This window comes from Monodon monoceros, unplaced genomic scaffold, assembly GCF_005190385.1.
Source record: "Monodon monoceros isolate NGI ecotype Baffin Bay Population unplaced genomic scaffold, NGI_Narwhal_1 Super_Scaffold_3, whole genome shotgun sequence".
Classification (NCBI taxonomy): Eukaryota; Metazoa; Chordata; class Mammalia; order Artiodactyla; family Monodontidae; genus Monodon; species Monodon monoceros.
Genome location: NW_021703780.1, coordinates 37,621,064 through 37,638,388, shown reverse-complemented (window position 1 = coordinate 37,638,388; position 17,325 = coordinate 37,621,064).

Below are 17,325 nucleotides of genomic sequence, written 5' to 3'. Positions count from 1 at the left end.
TGGTGACTTCACTTGTAATATTACTGTTGTTGTCAATATACCTTGGTATTTATAAGAGCAAGTAGGTGGAGGTTTTTTGGATTTTTTTTTTTTTTTTTTTTTTTTTTTTGCGGTACGCGGGCCTATCACTGCTGTGGCCTCTCCCGTTGCGGAGCACAGGCTCCGGATGCGCAGGCTCAGCGGCCATGGCTTACGGGCCCATACGCTCCATGGCATGTGGGATCTTCCCAGACCGGGGCACGAACCCGTGTCCCCTGCATCGGCAGGCGGACTCTCAACCACTGCACCACCAGGGAAGCCCTGGATTGTTTTTATAATTTAAAAAATTAAGCACTTAAATTTTAAAAATGCAGAAAGCTTAGCAAATAGAAAGACCAAGACTACAGAACAAAAAGCAGACAACAATAACAAAACAAAATAATAAATCATCACACCTCTGTAGAGTGCCACTGTCAACATTTTGGTTTCTTGTGTGTGTGGTTTTTTTAGTAAAGAATATATTGTTACTCATCAGGGAAATGCAAATTAAAACCACAATAAGATACACACCTACCAGAATGACTAAGATGAAAAAGACTGACAATGCCAAACGTTGGCAAGGATATGGAGCAACTGGAACTCTTATACCTTCTGATGGAACTATAAACTATTTTAACTACTTTGGAAAACTCTTTGGCAATATCTCCTGAAGATGCCTTCCCTCATGCCTGCCCCGTGACCAGGAATTCTATTCTTAGGTTTGTTCTCAAGAGAAATGAGTACACATTTCTGCCAAAAGACATGTTCATAGCAGCGTTATTCATAACAGAGCCAAACCAGAAACAACCTAAATGTCCATAACATAAGAAAAGATACATAAGTTGTGGTATCTGTATATAGTGGAATACTATATGACATTAAAAAGAACAAAGTACTCTTACTGCATCTTCTGATTACCTATTCATAGTTAACAACCCTAAGACTTAGTAGCTTAAAACAATAATGATCTGTTTGCTCTGGATTGTGCAATTTGATCAAGAACTACTTTTCAAATGCTGAATAATTCTCTGCTGTACAGGGCGTGGCTTTGCTCCAGAATCCTAGGGGTCTGAGATGAGACTCTGCCATTGGGGCTTTTGGAGACTTTACACTGTTTACTTATTGCCCATGGATATTTCTAGTATCGTGGGATATGCTGGGTCATACATCCCAAGAGCTTGCCCCATATCAAGGACCTATTGCAGAGCCTCTTTTGCTCTGGACTCCACTTAAACAAGTCAGAGAATATATGGGCTGGATCAGTATTTAGTATACTGCCTCCAAAATCCTTATTGGCTACCAGCGCTATGCCTCTTTTTAGTGGTAGGATGTCCACAGTATAATAACTTGTCCTTTACTATAGAGGGAGTGTCTCAGCATGCCCCAACTCATTTGACCATTTAAAACTTAACTAACGGGGCTTCCCTGGTGGCGCAGTGGTTAAGAAACTGTCTGCCAATGCAAGGGACACAGGTTCGAGCCCTGGCCCGGGAAGATCCCACATGCCGTGGAGCAACTAAGCCTGTGTGCCATAACTACTGAAGCCTGTGTGCCTAGAGTCTGCACTCCACAACAAGAGAAGCCACCGCAATGAGAAGCCTGTGCACCGCAACAGAGTAGCCCCTGCTCACCGCAACTAGAGAAAGCCCACGCACAGCAACGAAGACCCAACCCAGCCAAAACTAAAAACAAACAAATTTATTAAAAAAAAAACTAACGTGATAGGTTTCTGAATTTTTGTGGGGAATGTGGTCATGACCCACTTTTTTTTTTGGTTGTGTTGGGCTTTGTCTTCGTTGCTGTCAGAGGCCGTGGAGACTATTCTAGTAAAGATACCATATCTGATATAATGGCTGCAATTAGGGCTGCCTCATGGATAATCATCAATCACCATGTTACATTTGGTTTCTGTAAGAGCAAGATGGGGGGGTAGATTGGGAAACACTCTGTGTCCTTTACGTTTTTGAAGGTAGGACTAACCTTTGTAATTCCACCAGGGATGTGGTATTGCTTCTGATTTACTATCTTGACCAGTGGGATAACTTAAGAGACTGCTACTCAGTCCTTTCCCTAATGGCTCTTATTCCACAGGTTAGGGAACCAATGTGAGGGTTCTGTTAGCTGCTAAGTACATACACACCAATTTGCATTCAGGGGCTAGGAAATAGCCACAGACTCATTGGACTCATCGGACTCCGAGAGGGAGCCGCGCTGCATGGCTGTGGGATCTTAGTTCCCCGACCAGGAATTGCACCCGGGCCCTCGGCAGTGAGAGCACAGACCCCTAACCACTGGACTGCCAGGGAATTCCCCAGGATGTTTAATCGTGAATCAAGAGAGAGGCCTCAATAAACACTCTCTTTAGCCACCTTGTATTCCTCATCTCCCCCAGCCCCAGTCCCATATCCCTGAGATCTCTTCCATGTGTTTCCCTGTTCCTACCAATACGTACCAGCCACACCTGTAGCTTTTTGCTAAGTTGTTTCCTCCAGTAGCAGGGGCTGTACTTTCCTGCTTGGGCAATGCTGAGACCTGACCCAATTATTGGTCTAAGAGAAGTGGCTGGCAAACCCCTACTCTGTGGACCGACTGACCATTTTGGTATAAAGTTTTACTTCAATGTAGACACGCCCATTTGCTTGTTGCCTGTGGCTGTTTTTGCACTTTAAGTAGTACAAGAGCAGAAATGAGTAGTTACAACAGAGACCACTTGGCCCACAAACCTAAAATATTTACTCTCTTGTCCTTAAGGTGTTTTGCTGACTCTTGTCTAGAGGCAGAGAGGGGAGGTGGGGTGAATCGTCATGTGATGGGAGAGTGTTCTCCTCTAGAGAGTGAGGGGGCATTCTGCAGGCCTGGAGGGCTCAGGGGAAGCTGGGAGTATAAGGTTCATCCATACAAACATCTCCATTCCAGGACCAAGCACCCCGCTCTTTCTTTGCCAGCTGCGGCTGTGCATCCGGTCTCTCTTGTAGCTCCACCACCTTTATACTAGATCCTGGGGCTGATTATCAGCACAGACTGCTCTTGGGCCACAGGAGAGGAGGGCCATTTAGAATGCTCTGATGGGGGTCTCCTGTCCCACACAGCGTGCCCTGAGTTGAGTCTGTGATTCTCCTTCTTCAAGACTTCTAGGGCAGTCAACAGAAGCCAGCCAACCCTGCAATCCTCATAATTACCATGGCCCCATATCTTTCTGTACCTCTCCCCGGTCCGCCTCCCACAGCTGGGTCTCTGTCACCATGAGGCTGCAGCCTACGTGGGGTTGGGGGTTGTCACCGCCCCACTCACTGCTGGCGTCGGGCCTCCATTGTCATCTCACTGGTGAGGGATCCATTTTCAGAAGCCCACCTGCCATTTCTGCTACCAACTTAGACTTTTTTCCCTCAAAAGCAACCTGAGACAAGGACGTGTGTGTAGGTGGTTTACTTGGGAGGTGGTCCTGGAAGCACAAGTGGGAGAGTGGAGAGTGCGGGACAGGAAAGGAGAAAGCCACTGGAGGTGCTGGTGAGCAAGTTCTGCTGTGTCCACCTGGGAGGTCTGAGGAGACAGTGTGGAACGCGCCCTAGGATTGTCCCTGGGGGTACTTGCCTGGGTATCTCTCAGGTACTTAACCACTGACGCCAGCCATGGCTGACTGAGGGCAGCCTCCAGGAGCAAGTTCAGGTTGCTCCCTGGGTGGATCTAGTTCCTGTGATGCCAGAGAAAATGAGAAGGATGCAAGCATTTGAGGTGAGAAGCTATATCCCTGTCAGGAACTATTAACCACAACTTCCAGTGAACACAGACATGGGCCTGGGGATGCAGGTGGGGCATCAGCAGTGGCTGCTATAACTGCGCTTCAGCCAGCCTAGGGCCCAGGTGAGCAAGCTGGCAAAAATCACTGCAGCTTTACCCCCTCCCACCCAGCTTACAGAAACACGAGCACCCTGAGGGTTGGTCTTTGCCTCTTGTATTCACTGGTGTATCCCAACACCTAGAAAGTTCCCAGCATATCACAGGTGCTCAATAAATATTTTTTGAATGATTCACTGCGGCTTGAATTTCCGTCTTGACCTGAGCATTTGTCTCCCAAACTCCACCCCAGCCCCAATCCTCAACCCTATCCGCCCCCCCGATCCCAGCTCTCACTTCACTGCCCCTCATCACTCAACAACCCGTCTGGCGTGTGAACAAGGCCACCTGCAAATTGCTAGGATGGAGAAGTTGGAGGTTCTCTCAGTCTCCTATTAACAAGCACAAAAGTAACAACAGCTGGGCTTCCCTGGTGACGCAGTTGGTTGAGAGTCCGCCTGCCGATGTAGGGGACGCGGGTTCGTGCCCCGGTCCGGGAAGATCCCACATGCCGCGGAGCGGCTGGGCCCGTGAGCCATGGCCGCTGAGCCTGCGCGTCTGGAGCCTGTGCTTTGCAATGGGAGAGGCCACAACAGTGAGAGGCCCACGTACCGCAAAAAAAAACAAACAAACAAACCATCAAAAACAAAACAAAACAAAACAAAAAAAACCCCACAAGGTAACAACAGCTGACATTGATTATCATCTGTCTAACACGGCTCCAAATGCTTTATATGGGTTTATGTAGCGCTGAATCCTTACAACACACAACCAAGGTGGGCACTATTATGGCCTCTGTTTTACAGATAAGAAATTGAGGCAACAAACCTTTACGTCACTTGCCTGAGGTCACACCCCTATGAAGTGGTGGGGCACCAGGATATTCACGCTGATGACCCAGGTCATATTGCCTGCTCAGTAACCCAGAAAGGGGAAGTGCCTCGCCCAGGGCCACTGCTGCCATGACAGCTCTTCAGAGGAGGCTTTATTTTAGGGCACCTGTCTCTTTCTGTGTCCCTCCTCAGTCTTTGATGTAACTTAGGTTTTCTCAGTCTTAGGTAAAGCATGCTGTGTAAATGCAACTTTGAAACTGGTTCCCTGGCCTTGCTTTCCCCTGAGATCACCAGCCCGCCTAAGCTTGCTCTAAAGATAGTTTGGAGCCAGCAGCTGGAGGCAGGGGGACCCAGGTCTCCCAGTTTGAGCCCCAGTTCTCACCACTGCACCCCGGAATAGCGAGTATCTTGCTTCAAGGTTTACCAAATTGTGAAGTGAATTCAAACATCTTTAGGGAATTGAAGATTAGTGAGCGTGAAACTTTCCCATTCACAAAACGGTCTCACTGTCTTTGATCCTTGTTCATTCATTCGGTTTCCATAAAATTTAGTTTCTGAGCTCAGTCCAGTGACACTATTTTAAAATTAGTCCTACTGTTTCCAGAAAGGCCTGGATCTAACTTTATTCCTAGCACCAGGCTATGTCCTCCTGTCAGCTGGCTCATGGGCAGGTTTTTCCTCTGCCTGGTGTGGAGGGCGAGGCCAGCCTGAGCTCTCATCACCTACAGACTCAACTCTGTCACACTCAGGTTCCATCAGAGAGGGCTGTGACCTCCCCCAGCCATCTCTGTGCCCCTTTATTTCCATTGTTGGGAGGTGGGGGTGTGGGGGTTGGGGGAAAGTGAACTGGGGATTTCTTGAGATGCTGGGGACTTGGTCTTAAAAATCCAAACTCACTCTATTCTCAGAGAAGTGGAGAGAGTCCCTCGCTGGAGATAAAAAGGTGCGGGATTTGTCGCAATTGCCCAAATGCAGAAGCAAACACTGCTGGCCCTCCTTCCAGAATATATCCAGAGTCCAGTTGCCTCTCATAGTCACCTCACGGCTGCCCTCCTGGTCCAAGCCATCACTTGTCTGGATGATTGTAACAGCCTTCTCACTGGTCTCCTGCTTCTTTCTGCCTTTGCCTAATACAGTCTATTCTCCACAATGAAAGCAGCCACAAGGATCCTTTTCAAACTTCATGACACAGGATCATGTCATCCTCCAAATGCCTTCCATCTCACTTATAACAAAAACTCATGTCCTTACATGGCCTACAGGTCACACTGTCTGTCATCTCTGGCCTCATCTTACTCTACCCTCTACTACCTGCTCCAGCCATACTGGTCTCCTCACTGCTCCTCATGTACACAAAGCAAGCTCTTGCCTCAGGGCCTTTGCACCCACTGTTTCCTCTCCCTGAACATTCTTCTTCCAAAACTTTTTTTTTCTTTTTGGCCACGAGGCTTGCGGGATCTTAATTCCCCTGACCAGGTATCGAACCTGGGCCCCCTGCAGTGGAAGCGTGGAGTCCTAACCACCAGACGGCCAGGGAATTCGCCCAAAACTTCTCACATACTCTATACCAGTATCACCTCCTCAGACAAGGTTCCCCTGACCACCACTCCCCTATCTGAAATATACCATCCACCATTCTATCCCTTCACTCTGCTTTACTTTTCTTCGTAACACTTATTGCTACCAGACATTATATTACACATGGTGTTTTTCCTATTTTTTTCACTTTTTTTTTTTTTTTTTTTTGCGGTACGCGGGTCTCTCACTGCTGTGGTCTCTCCCATTGCGGAGCACAGGATCTGGACGCGCAGGCTCAGTGGCCACGGCTCACGGGCCCAACTGCTCCGCGGCATGTGGGATCCTCCCAGACCGGGGCACGAACCCGTGTCCCCTGCATCGGCAGGCGGACCCTCAACCACTGCGCCACCAGGGAAGCCCTTTTTTTCACTTTTGTATCCTCAGTGCTGGCTCATACTAGACACTCAATAAATATTTGTTGAATAAAAAAAAATCAGTGTTTTATTTAGCTCAGTAAAGCCACAGAAACTCTGAGTATCAATTTCTCAGTGGTAAGAAGGGGGTGAAAAGGATGGTTGGTTGTGAGAATATCTATTTATTTAGGAATTAAATTTATTAATTTTGAAATCTTTTTATTTTGAAATCGTTTCAGACATACAAAAAGGTTGCAAAAATAGTAAAATCATTTCCACAGGCCCTTCACCAACAGTTCCTAAATGTTAACATTTTAACATCTCTCTTGAAGGAGAGAATGTACAAATGTACAAAAATTATTCTTAAAATAATGTACCAATTATTCTTAAATTTATTTTATTTTATTTTTTATAGTTGTATTAAATTCATTTTTGAATGGGTAATGTCTAACGATGGTACAAAATAAACAGTGAAATATAAATCTCCCTCCTTGTCCATTCCGATACATGTCCCTCACTGCTACCAGTTTCTTGTCTATTCTGTCAAAAATATCCTATGCATTTACAAACATATATGATGGCATGTGCATTTATATAGCATAAATGTCATCCACAAACAAACACTTTTTTATTCATGCAAAACTATACTCAACAATATCTCTTAGAGGGTGTGGAGAAAATGGAACCCTCTTGCACTGTTGGTGGGAATGTAAATTGGTACAGTAACTATGGAAAACAGTACGGAAGTTCCTTAAAAAACTAAAAATAGAACTACCATATGACCCAGCAATCCCACCACTGGGCATATACCCTGAGAAAACCATAATTCAAAAAGAAACATGCACCCCAATGTTCATTGCAGCACTATTTACAATAGCCAGGTCATGGAAGCAACCTAAATGCCCATCGACAGATGAATGGATAAAGAAGATGTGGTACATATACACAATGGAATAAAAAGCCATAAAAAGGAATGAAACTGGGTCATTTATAGAGACGTGGATGGACCTAGAGTCTGTCATACAGAGTGAAGTAAGTCAGAAAGAGAAAAACAAATATCGTATATTAAGGCATATATGTGAAACCTGGAAAATTGATACAGATGAACCTAACTGCAGGGCAAGAATGGAGACACAGACATAGAGAATGGACTTGTGGCCATGGTGGGGAGGGGGAAGGGGGTGAGATGAATTGGGAGATTGGGATTGACATATATACACTACCATGTGTGAAATAGATAGCTAGTGGGAACATGCTGTATAGCACAGGGAGCTCAGCTCGGTGCTCTGTGGTGACCTAGATGGGTGGGATGGGGGTGGGGAGGCAGGTCCAAGAGGGAGGGGATATATGTATACATATAGATGTTTCACTTCTTTGTATAGAAGAAACTAACACAACATTGTAAAGCAACTATACCCCAATTAAAAAAACAACAACAACATCTTTTGAAGGTTATTCCATATCAGTCTACCCGGATCTTTCTCATTTTCCATCATATGCATGTATCAGAACTTATTTAACTAGTTTCCTGTTGGAAATTTAGGTTGTTTCCAATCCTCTGCTACGACAGACAGTGCTGTAATGAATATCCTTTTAAATCGTCATTTTGTACATCACCCGTAGGACAAATGACTAGAGCTGAAATTGCTGAGTAAAAAGCTTTTTGCATTTTAAATGTTGATAGATATTATCACATTACTTTTCATGAAAGGTGTACTGGTTTATGTTGTTACAAAAAATCTGTGAAAATGTTTTTCTACATCCTTTACAACATGGTACGTTAATTTTTTGTTTGTTTGTTTTGTTTTGTTTTACCAACTGGATAACTTAAAATGCTATCTCATTGTAGTTTTATTTTTTATTTATTTTATTATGAGTGAAGGTAAACATTTTTTCATGTGTCTAAAAGCCATATTTTTTCCCATGTGTTGTCTATTCATATATGATAACAATTTCTCTAATGCATTATTGGTTTTACATTGATCTGCAAGAACTCATGATATAAAAAGGAAATTAGCTTTCTTTCTGTGCTATGTGCATATTTTTTCTTAGTTTGTTTGCCTTTTTATTTGTCAATGGTAATTTTTTTTGTTCTTGCCATTCATTTTTTTTCTTTAAAAATTTCTATCTGGTGGATTGCCTCAGTCTTTTCTTTTATGGCTTCTAATGCTTTTTGATATGACTGGAAAGGCCTTAAATGCTCCAAGATTATTTTTTAAATTATCCAATAATTTCTTTTGGCATTTGTTCAAACATACACAAAAGTAGAGAGAAGAATAGAAGGAGCCAGAGTTACCCTCATCAACTTCAACAGCAGTCAGAATAGGGCAGGGCCAGTCTCATTTCACCTACGTCCCACACATTCTCCCATCCCTTGACTATTTTGAAGCAAATTGCAAACAACATATAATTGTACGATTTTTTTTAATGCTGAAACTTTTGATCTGGAATTATTTTAGAGTTAGAGCTCCAACTTTGTTTTCTGCAGATACCTAGCCCATTCTTCCCACAGTTTACTGAAAAACCATTGTTTCTCCATTGATTTGGTTTTTTTTAAGTTTATTTTTTAAACATATTTATTTATTTGTTTTTTGTTTGTTTGTTTATATTTATTTTGGCTGCACTGGGTCTCAGCGACAGTGTGCGGGATCTTTGTCGTGGCATGCGGGATCTTTAGTTGTGGCACACGAACTCTTAGTTGCGGCATGCATGCAGGATCTAGTTCCCCAATCAGGGATTGAACCCGGGCCCCCTGCATTGGGAGCACGGAGTCTCACCCACTGGACCACCAGGGAAGTCCATCTCCACTGATTTGAAGTCCCTCTCCACTGATTTGAAATGCCATCATTATCATACAATAAATTCCTATATATAGTGAGTCTGTTCCTTTCTATTCTTATTTATTTATTTATTTATTTATTTATGGCTGTGTTGGGTCTTCATTGCTGCTCGCGGGCTTTCCCTAGTTGCAGTGAGTGGGGGCTACTCTTTGTTGTGGTGTGCGGGCTTCGCATTGTGGTGGCTTCTCTTGTTGTGGAGCACAGGCTCTAGGCTCACGGGCTTCAGTAGTTGTGGCATGTGGGCTCAGTAGTTGTGGCTCACGGGCTCTAGAGCACAGACTCGGTAGTTGTGGTGCATGGGCTTAGTTGCTCCATGGCATATAGGATCTTCCCGGACCAGGGCTTGAACCCGTGTCCCCTGAATTGGCAGGTGGATTTTTAACCACTGCGCCACCAGGGAAGTCCCCCTTTCTATTCTTTATTTTGTCCCATCAGTCCATCCATTTATATTTATGCTCCAGTACCATGCAGTTCTGATGGATGTAGCTCTACAATATATTTTGGTGTTAGGTTAGACATTCCCTAAAAGATGCTTTGGGTGTGGGCCTCCCCTGGATTTTGAAGACGTGGTCTGAGAATGAGGATCTGAGGTAAGCCATGGTGTATACACTCAGCTTTAGCCATAACTGTGCCCTTCAACACTTTGGCTGGGATAAGGTGAGGCATCGCTCTGGCAACTAGAGACTTGGGTCCAAGTTCTGTCTTTGCCACTGAGAACTGGATGACCTTACCCTGAAGAGCTTCTGTGGCCTCCCCACCAGCTCCAGCTTTCTTCAGTTCTAAGATTGTAGGGCTAGGGCTCCTTGGGAGTACCAGGAAAGATGGTGAAAGTGTAACCAGTGGTCACTTTGACAGGAAGTCCCATAGATTAACACAGGAGGTTGGCTCCCCGGGGAACGGAAAGAGTGATTAAGCAAGACACAAGACTGTTAACAGTTCTAGAGCTCGTGGGCTCCTGGGGGCAGTGGTTGCCTCATTACCGGGTCCAGGAGGCACGGAGCTGCATGCACGATTGGGAGCCTCTGAGAGGTGGGAGCTACCCTGGAGTTGCAATGCTTCTTTTCTTTGGCGGGGTGAGGATTGGGGAGGGAACTGTGGTCCCCACCCAGCTCCTGGAACGAGGTGCAAAGGGCTAAGCCCTTTTCTCATGAATTTGGACCTCTCTGCATCTAGCGGAAGGCACTTGGGCAGGAGACTTGGATAGATTACCTACCCTTAAATGGCCACGTGACCCTGGGCAAGTCACCTGGCTTCTCAGAACCTCGGTTTCTCTATCAGGTTAGTGGGGGGAAGGGAGAGGATAAATATACTAGGAGGTCTCTGAGACCCACTGACATGGACAATTTGGGTTCTGTGACTATCACTATTACTTATAGCTATTGTAGTAGTTGGAGTGAAGAGCTGACCCAGTTCCTCAGCCCTTTGGAGAGAGAATGATGGAACTGGGAGAGGCCCTAAGGCAATCAGAGATGCTGTGATTCTGTCCCTGTCCCCTACAGCATCCTTCTTACAAGACTCTCCACTTCCTGAGGGAAAGCCTGTGGTGCCTGCTTGCTGAACCGAATCCTACAGTGGGGAGCTGATTTCTGGGATGTCTGGGAGCAGGATTCATTTGCCCTCAAGTCTGGCCTCAAACTTTATATGATTTCTTGGGTGAGGAAGTGGGGAGAGGTAGTAGTGCTGGGGGTGCGTGTATGTATGTGTGCTCCTGGCCAGGATGAGGTTTCCCACTGTTACAATGATGATAGGTAATGATGATCAATAAGGGGAATGTGGGGACTTCCCTGGCGGTCCAGTGATTAGGACTCTGCGCTTCTGCTGCTGGGAGTCTGGGTTCGATCCCTGGTTGGGAAACTAAGATCCCACAAGACACAGCACTTGGCCAAAAAAATAATAATAATAAGGGGAATATGGCAGAGGAGGGGTCTCTGAAGGAGGGCTGCCCCTGCTGGCTGACTCTGAGGGTGTTGTTCTGAGTGACTCTGAGAGGGCAGGGACCTTCGTAGACGCCAGCAGCCGTGAGGGGTGTCCTGTCTGACTGTGAGAGTTGACCGTGAGGGAGGTGTGTGTGTGTGTGTGTGTGCACATATATGTGTACACACACATGTACACACGTGAGGACTGACTGAAGGACGTCCCCATTGTCTCTGAGTGGCCATACCTGGCCATGATGGGGGCATAGACTGTTTTTAGGTGCACGTTGCAAAGCCGTGAGGGAGCAGTCCACTGTCCCTGACTGATGGTGACAGGTGTGTTGAGACAGAACTGGCGGTAGGTCACCTGCTGCCTTTCTGACCTAGACCTCCTGACAGGCAAGGAGGGGACCACCAGGTACCCTCTAGGGAGAGAAGGATTGACAGACTCAGAGGGCTGATGCTGAGGCCTTTGGCATAGTGGGGACTGGTGAGGTGTCCAGGAAGTGCTGCTTTCTTACAAAGTGCCAGGGGACTGACGGAAATAGGGTGCAGCTCGACTAGGAACTCCCGGACAGCGATGTCAAGAGCATCCCATGTCCTGTGATGTGGTCGCAGGGAATCTATTTCGGGATTCTAACTCCCTTCACTTGTGGAAGCCTGACAGACTCAGTGATGTGACACCCACATCACAGTAGACTCTTCCCCCAGCACTTCAGTTCTAGAAGCTTCCGCACTGGGAATCTTATCTTGCTGCCTCATGTGTGTGTTATCTCATGTGTGTGTTATCTCTGTCAACAGAAGTACTCGTGGAACTTGAGTTCCCAAGCCTCATGACCCGAGCAAAGCCTGCCCATTCTGCCCTGTTCCAAAGCCCTGTCCCATCATGGCTTCTCTGTCAGGTGTCTGTGATCCACAGATGGGCCTCCTGTCCGCCGAGGAGGTACCTCTCCAAGAAGTGGTCTTGGAGCAAGTCTGTCCCATGACAAACCAGGAGAGTGGATCTGGTGCCAGATTTGCTTCTGACATCATGGCTTGGGCAGGTCTCTGCCTTTCGGAGCCTACCTCCCTGAGTTTCCTCATCTGCTGAGTGGGGATAAATCATATCTGTACAGCACCCAACTTTTATGAGACTCAGATGGAATTTCACCCTCATCCATGTTGTCACCACAATTGTCATGGCTAACTTAACCCAGTGGTTGCTGTTTTCGGAGCATAGCTGTGAGTGCTTTACATGGATTATATATTCAACAAATATTTGCTAAGCGCCAACTGTATGCGAGGCACTGTTCTAGGCCTTTGGGATAGAGCAGTGAATGAAAGAGTAAATTCCTTACTCACATGAGGCTTCTGTTTCAGTAAGAAGAGACGCAAATTTTACCAAATAAATGAATAAAAATACTCTATTCTGGGAAGGGGACAAGCGCTAAGAGAAAATAAGGCCAGGGAACTTCCCTGGTGGTCCAGTGGTTAAGAATTTGTGTTTCCACTGCAGGGGGAATGGGTTCAATCCTTGGTCGGGGAACTAAGATCCCCAGTCAAAAATAAATAAGTAAATTAATTTAAAATAAAAAGAAAGTAAGTAAAGCCAGAAGGGAGGTGGGCTCTGCTGGGAATGGGAAGGGGTGTTTCCACTTCAATTGTCTCCTCTCATCTTCACAACAACCCTGTGTGGTAGATATTAGTCTCATGTTCCAGTGAGGAGACTGAGGCACAGGGATGTTATGTGACTTGCCCAAGGTCACACAGCCAGTGAGCGGCAGGGCTCAGGAGGCAGAGTCTGTCTGACTCTAAAGCAATGGGACTAGAAGTCACTGCCTCTCTTGACCACTTTTTCCACATTTATGGGTCAAGAGGGTGGGTTGGACTCTCTTCTGGTACTGACACTCAGTGAGTGTTTCTTTGATTACAATACACAAGGCCCAAGGCCGAGCCCACTGCAGGGTCATGGGGTCATGGACGGAGGGAACTCCCCTCTTAGGGGGATGGTGAGTGAGGATGGATATTGGCCTCTGGGTGTGGACAGATGCACCCCAAGGAGGGGTGCGTATCTCATCATTGTTTCCAGGGGCAACATTGAGGGTGATGGGGGAGTGGGAGATACTAGCGGAAGGACAGTTAGATTTGTGGAGGAAATTCTCTATTCTAACCCCTGGAATCTCATTCTTGGCTTCCCCCTCGACCGGTGTTTTGTTTTTGTTTTTGTTTTTTTGGCCAAACCATGGCTTGCGGGATTTCAGTTCCCCGACCAGGGATTGAACCTGGGCCCCGGCAGTGAGAGCATGAAGTCCTAACTACTGGACCGCCAGGGAATTCCTATCTCCCCTGCCTTTTATTAAGAAATCTTTCAAAAAAAAAAAAAAAAAAAAAAGAAATCTTTCAAATCTACAAAGGAGTTGAGCAAATAGTTCAATGAATGCTATTGGACAGATGGCTAACAATTTGCCCCATTTACTCTCCCCCTCCCACCCACACTTACTTCCTGTTCATTTGCTTATGTATTTACTCAGAACCATTTGAAAGTGAAATGCAGACATTATACACTTCAGCATGGATCCCGTAAAGACAAAGAGATTCTTCTACATGATCACAACACTTGTACCACACCTAAGAAATTCCACATTGCTCAGTGAATATCATCTAATATGAAGTCCATATTCAAATTTCCCCATTTGCCCCCAAAATGTTCCTTATTCCTACTGTGTTTTTGTTTTTTTAAAATATTTATTTATTTATTTATTTTTGGCTGCATTGGATCTTCGTTGCTGTGCGCGGGCTTTCTCTAGTTGCGGCGAGTGGGGGTTATTCTTTCGTTCCAGTGTGCAGGCTTCTCATTGTGGTGGCTTCTCTTGTTGCAGAGCATGGGCTCTAGGCATGCGGGCTTTAGTAGTTGTGGCATGTGGGCTCAGTAGTTGTGCCTCACGGGCTCTAGAGCACGGGCTCAGTAGTTGTGGCGCACGGGCTCAGTTGCTCCGCAGCATGTGGGATCTTCCCAGACCACGGCTCAAACCCATGTCCCCTGCATTGGCAGGTGGATTCCCAACCACTGCACCACCTGCGAAGCCCCCTACTGTTTTGTTTTTTGAAGGGAAATCCAATTAACGATTGCATACTATATTCAGGTGCCATTTATCTTTATTCTCTTGAATATAGAACAGTCCCCCGGCTTTATTTTTTCTTTTATGACACTAATCTTTTTTTGAGTCTACTCAGTTATCTAGTAGAACAACCCACATTCTGAAGGACAGTGTGTGTCAGCGGAGGAAACAGTGAGTAACTGAGGGTCCAACACTTGCCCAGAGCAAGGCTGGGTATCATGAGGCGATCCAGGGTTAAAACTGATCTCTCCTGCCCTGGAACTCACTGCTAAATTATGTCACTTCCCCCAGGAAGTCCTCCCTGATAGGCACTGGCGAGTTGTTCCTTTTGCAGTGCTCTCACAGCACTTGGCATACAGGGCTACTGCCCCTTCCACACTGTGCTGTAATTAATTTTGTGTCTTCTCCTGCATGAGGCTATGTGAGTGCCTCTAGGGGAGACCAGGAGTTAGTCCACCCCTATAACTACAGGGCCAGGGGCTCCACTTGGGTATGTAGGTTGTGTCCTGTACAAGGGTGCCTGACCAAGGGGGTGAGTGGGGACTGGAATCCAGCCCACAGTCCACTTGCCAACCCGTGGGCCCTGGCACTGGGCTGCATCTGCCCAGAGGAAGGGGCACTTTTCCTAGTTTGCCTAATGGAGCCTCACACATCACAGCAGCCTCGTTTTCCACTGTGCTGGCATTCGGTCGGTGCTCAGTGAACAGCTGTTGCTTAAATGCATGCTAGATCTTGGGAAGGGTTTGGGCAGAAGAGATGTTCTGGTAACTGTTCTTTGGGGGAAAAAACCCCTGGTTTGTAGCATTTGCTGATTTCCATGGTGTAAATACTCCCACAGTGGCTGATTGCAGGCTGATGAGTTGGGAAGAGAGGTACACAATTGGCTCTTGCAAACCTCTAATATGTGGCTCCAGCACACCACTGTGGTTTTACATCTATAATCTTAAAACTGCATCTGAAGCAGACTTTGAAGGCCCCAAGAGAGAGACAGAAAGAGATATGGAGAGAAACAGGTAGAGAGAAAAAGCAGAAAGGGAAGAGAAAGAGGCAATTACTGATAAGGAGTCAGAGACTCTACTTCACTTTAAAGTTTGGGGCCACCCCAGGGGTGAGGAATTGCTTCACTGAGGTTCTATGCAACCTGTGTGAAGGAACTTGCCCAAGGGGAGGCTAGACCAGTGGCTCCAGACCCCTGCAATGAGCCCATTATCCCTGAGGCAGAGTCCACAATCCCTCCACTCAGCCTGTCTATGACCTTTGACCCCAACAGGAAAAGTCCAGGGTGGGTGTAGTGCTCTTGCTTCATCAGTCCCTTCACACATGCCGTTCGCTGCTTCTGAATCTCACCCGCTTCCTTTAGAGCTGGGCTCAAGTCTCAGCACCTGCAGGAAGCTGCCTATGTGCGCATCAAACCCTTCCCACCCTATACAGTTTTACGTGCCCCAGACTTATTCTCACCTCCCCCTCGCCACCCCCCACTAGGACCAGACTCTACTCCTTCCAGACTCCAGCCTCCTTCTCTCTTACCTTGAGGTCTCACCTGGACAAATCCTTATCCATCAAAATCCTTATCAATTGACTGACCTTGAGTGACAGATGAAAGTAGCCCAATTAATGAATTTGACAACCCTTACTTGAGCACCTACTATGTGCTAGGGAGCTGGGAGCAGTGTGGACCAAGGCACAGAATAATATTCCTATAGGGGGAGCCCAGAACATCATGGGGTCACAGCTAAAGGGGCATGAACGCTGCTTGAAGCATGGAGGAGCTTCAAGGAGGAGGTTAGACTCTAAGGTGAAGGGGGAAGAGGTATCAGCTAGGCAAGGGGATGAGAGAACCAGGGAGGTTTGGGGCAAAGGGAGCAAGCGTGGGAGGGAATCTGGCATTCCAGGAATGGCGAGTGGTTCAGAAAGGATGACATGGACCATGATGGGATGCAGAGGTGAGGGGGTGAAGGATGTGCATGTCTTGAAAGGCCATAAAAGCCATGTGGGGGAGCTACGGATTCCCTGGTGCATATGTGGAAGGAGTAGAGAAACGTTGTTAAGGAGGAAAAAGAGGTTGGAGGCCAGGTGAGGCGGAGAGAGGGAGGAAGGGAGGATGGAGAGAGCCCCTGCTGGAAGCTGTGATGTGAGGAGATAAGCTGGTAGAGCAGCAAGTTGCTTCTTTCTGGTCCTTCAGACAGTGAGATCCTGGACCATCCTGTGTAACCACCCCCAAGTAAGGCAATAGAACCTATGATGGCTGGAGAAGACTTTTTTTTTTTTTTTTTTTGGTCGTGTTGGGTCTTCGTTGCTGCCATGGGCTTTCTCTAGTTGCCACAAGCGGGGGCTACTCTTCGTTGCGGTGCGCGGGCTTCTCACTGCGCTGGCTTCTCTTGTTGCGGAGCACGGGCTCTAGGCGCGCAGGGTTTAGTAGTTGCAGCATGTGGGCTCAGTAGTTACGGCATGCAGGCCCTAGAGCGTGCAGACTTCAGTAGTTGTGGTGTGTGGGCTGGGTAGTTGTGGTTCGTGGGCTCTAGACTGGAGGCTCAGTAGCTGTGGCACACTGGCTTAGTTGCTCCACGGCATCTGGGATCTTCCAGGACCAGGGATCAAACCTATGTCCCTTGCATTGGCAGGTGGATTCTTAACCACTACACTACCAGGGAAGTCCCAGAGAAGACTTTTGACAGTTGAACACAGAATTGAAGGAGATGAGGGCATGTGGACACCTCAGGGAAGAGCATTCCAGGCGAGGGAACAGAAAGGGCAAAGGCCCTGAGCGGGATGTGTGGGAGGCCGTCAGCTGGGGGTAGGTGATGAGTCAGAGAGGCCAGCGCAGGTCAGATCAGGCAGGGCTTCATCAGCCACCGTGG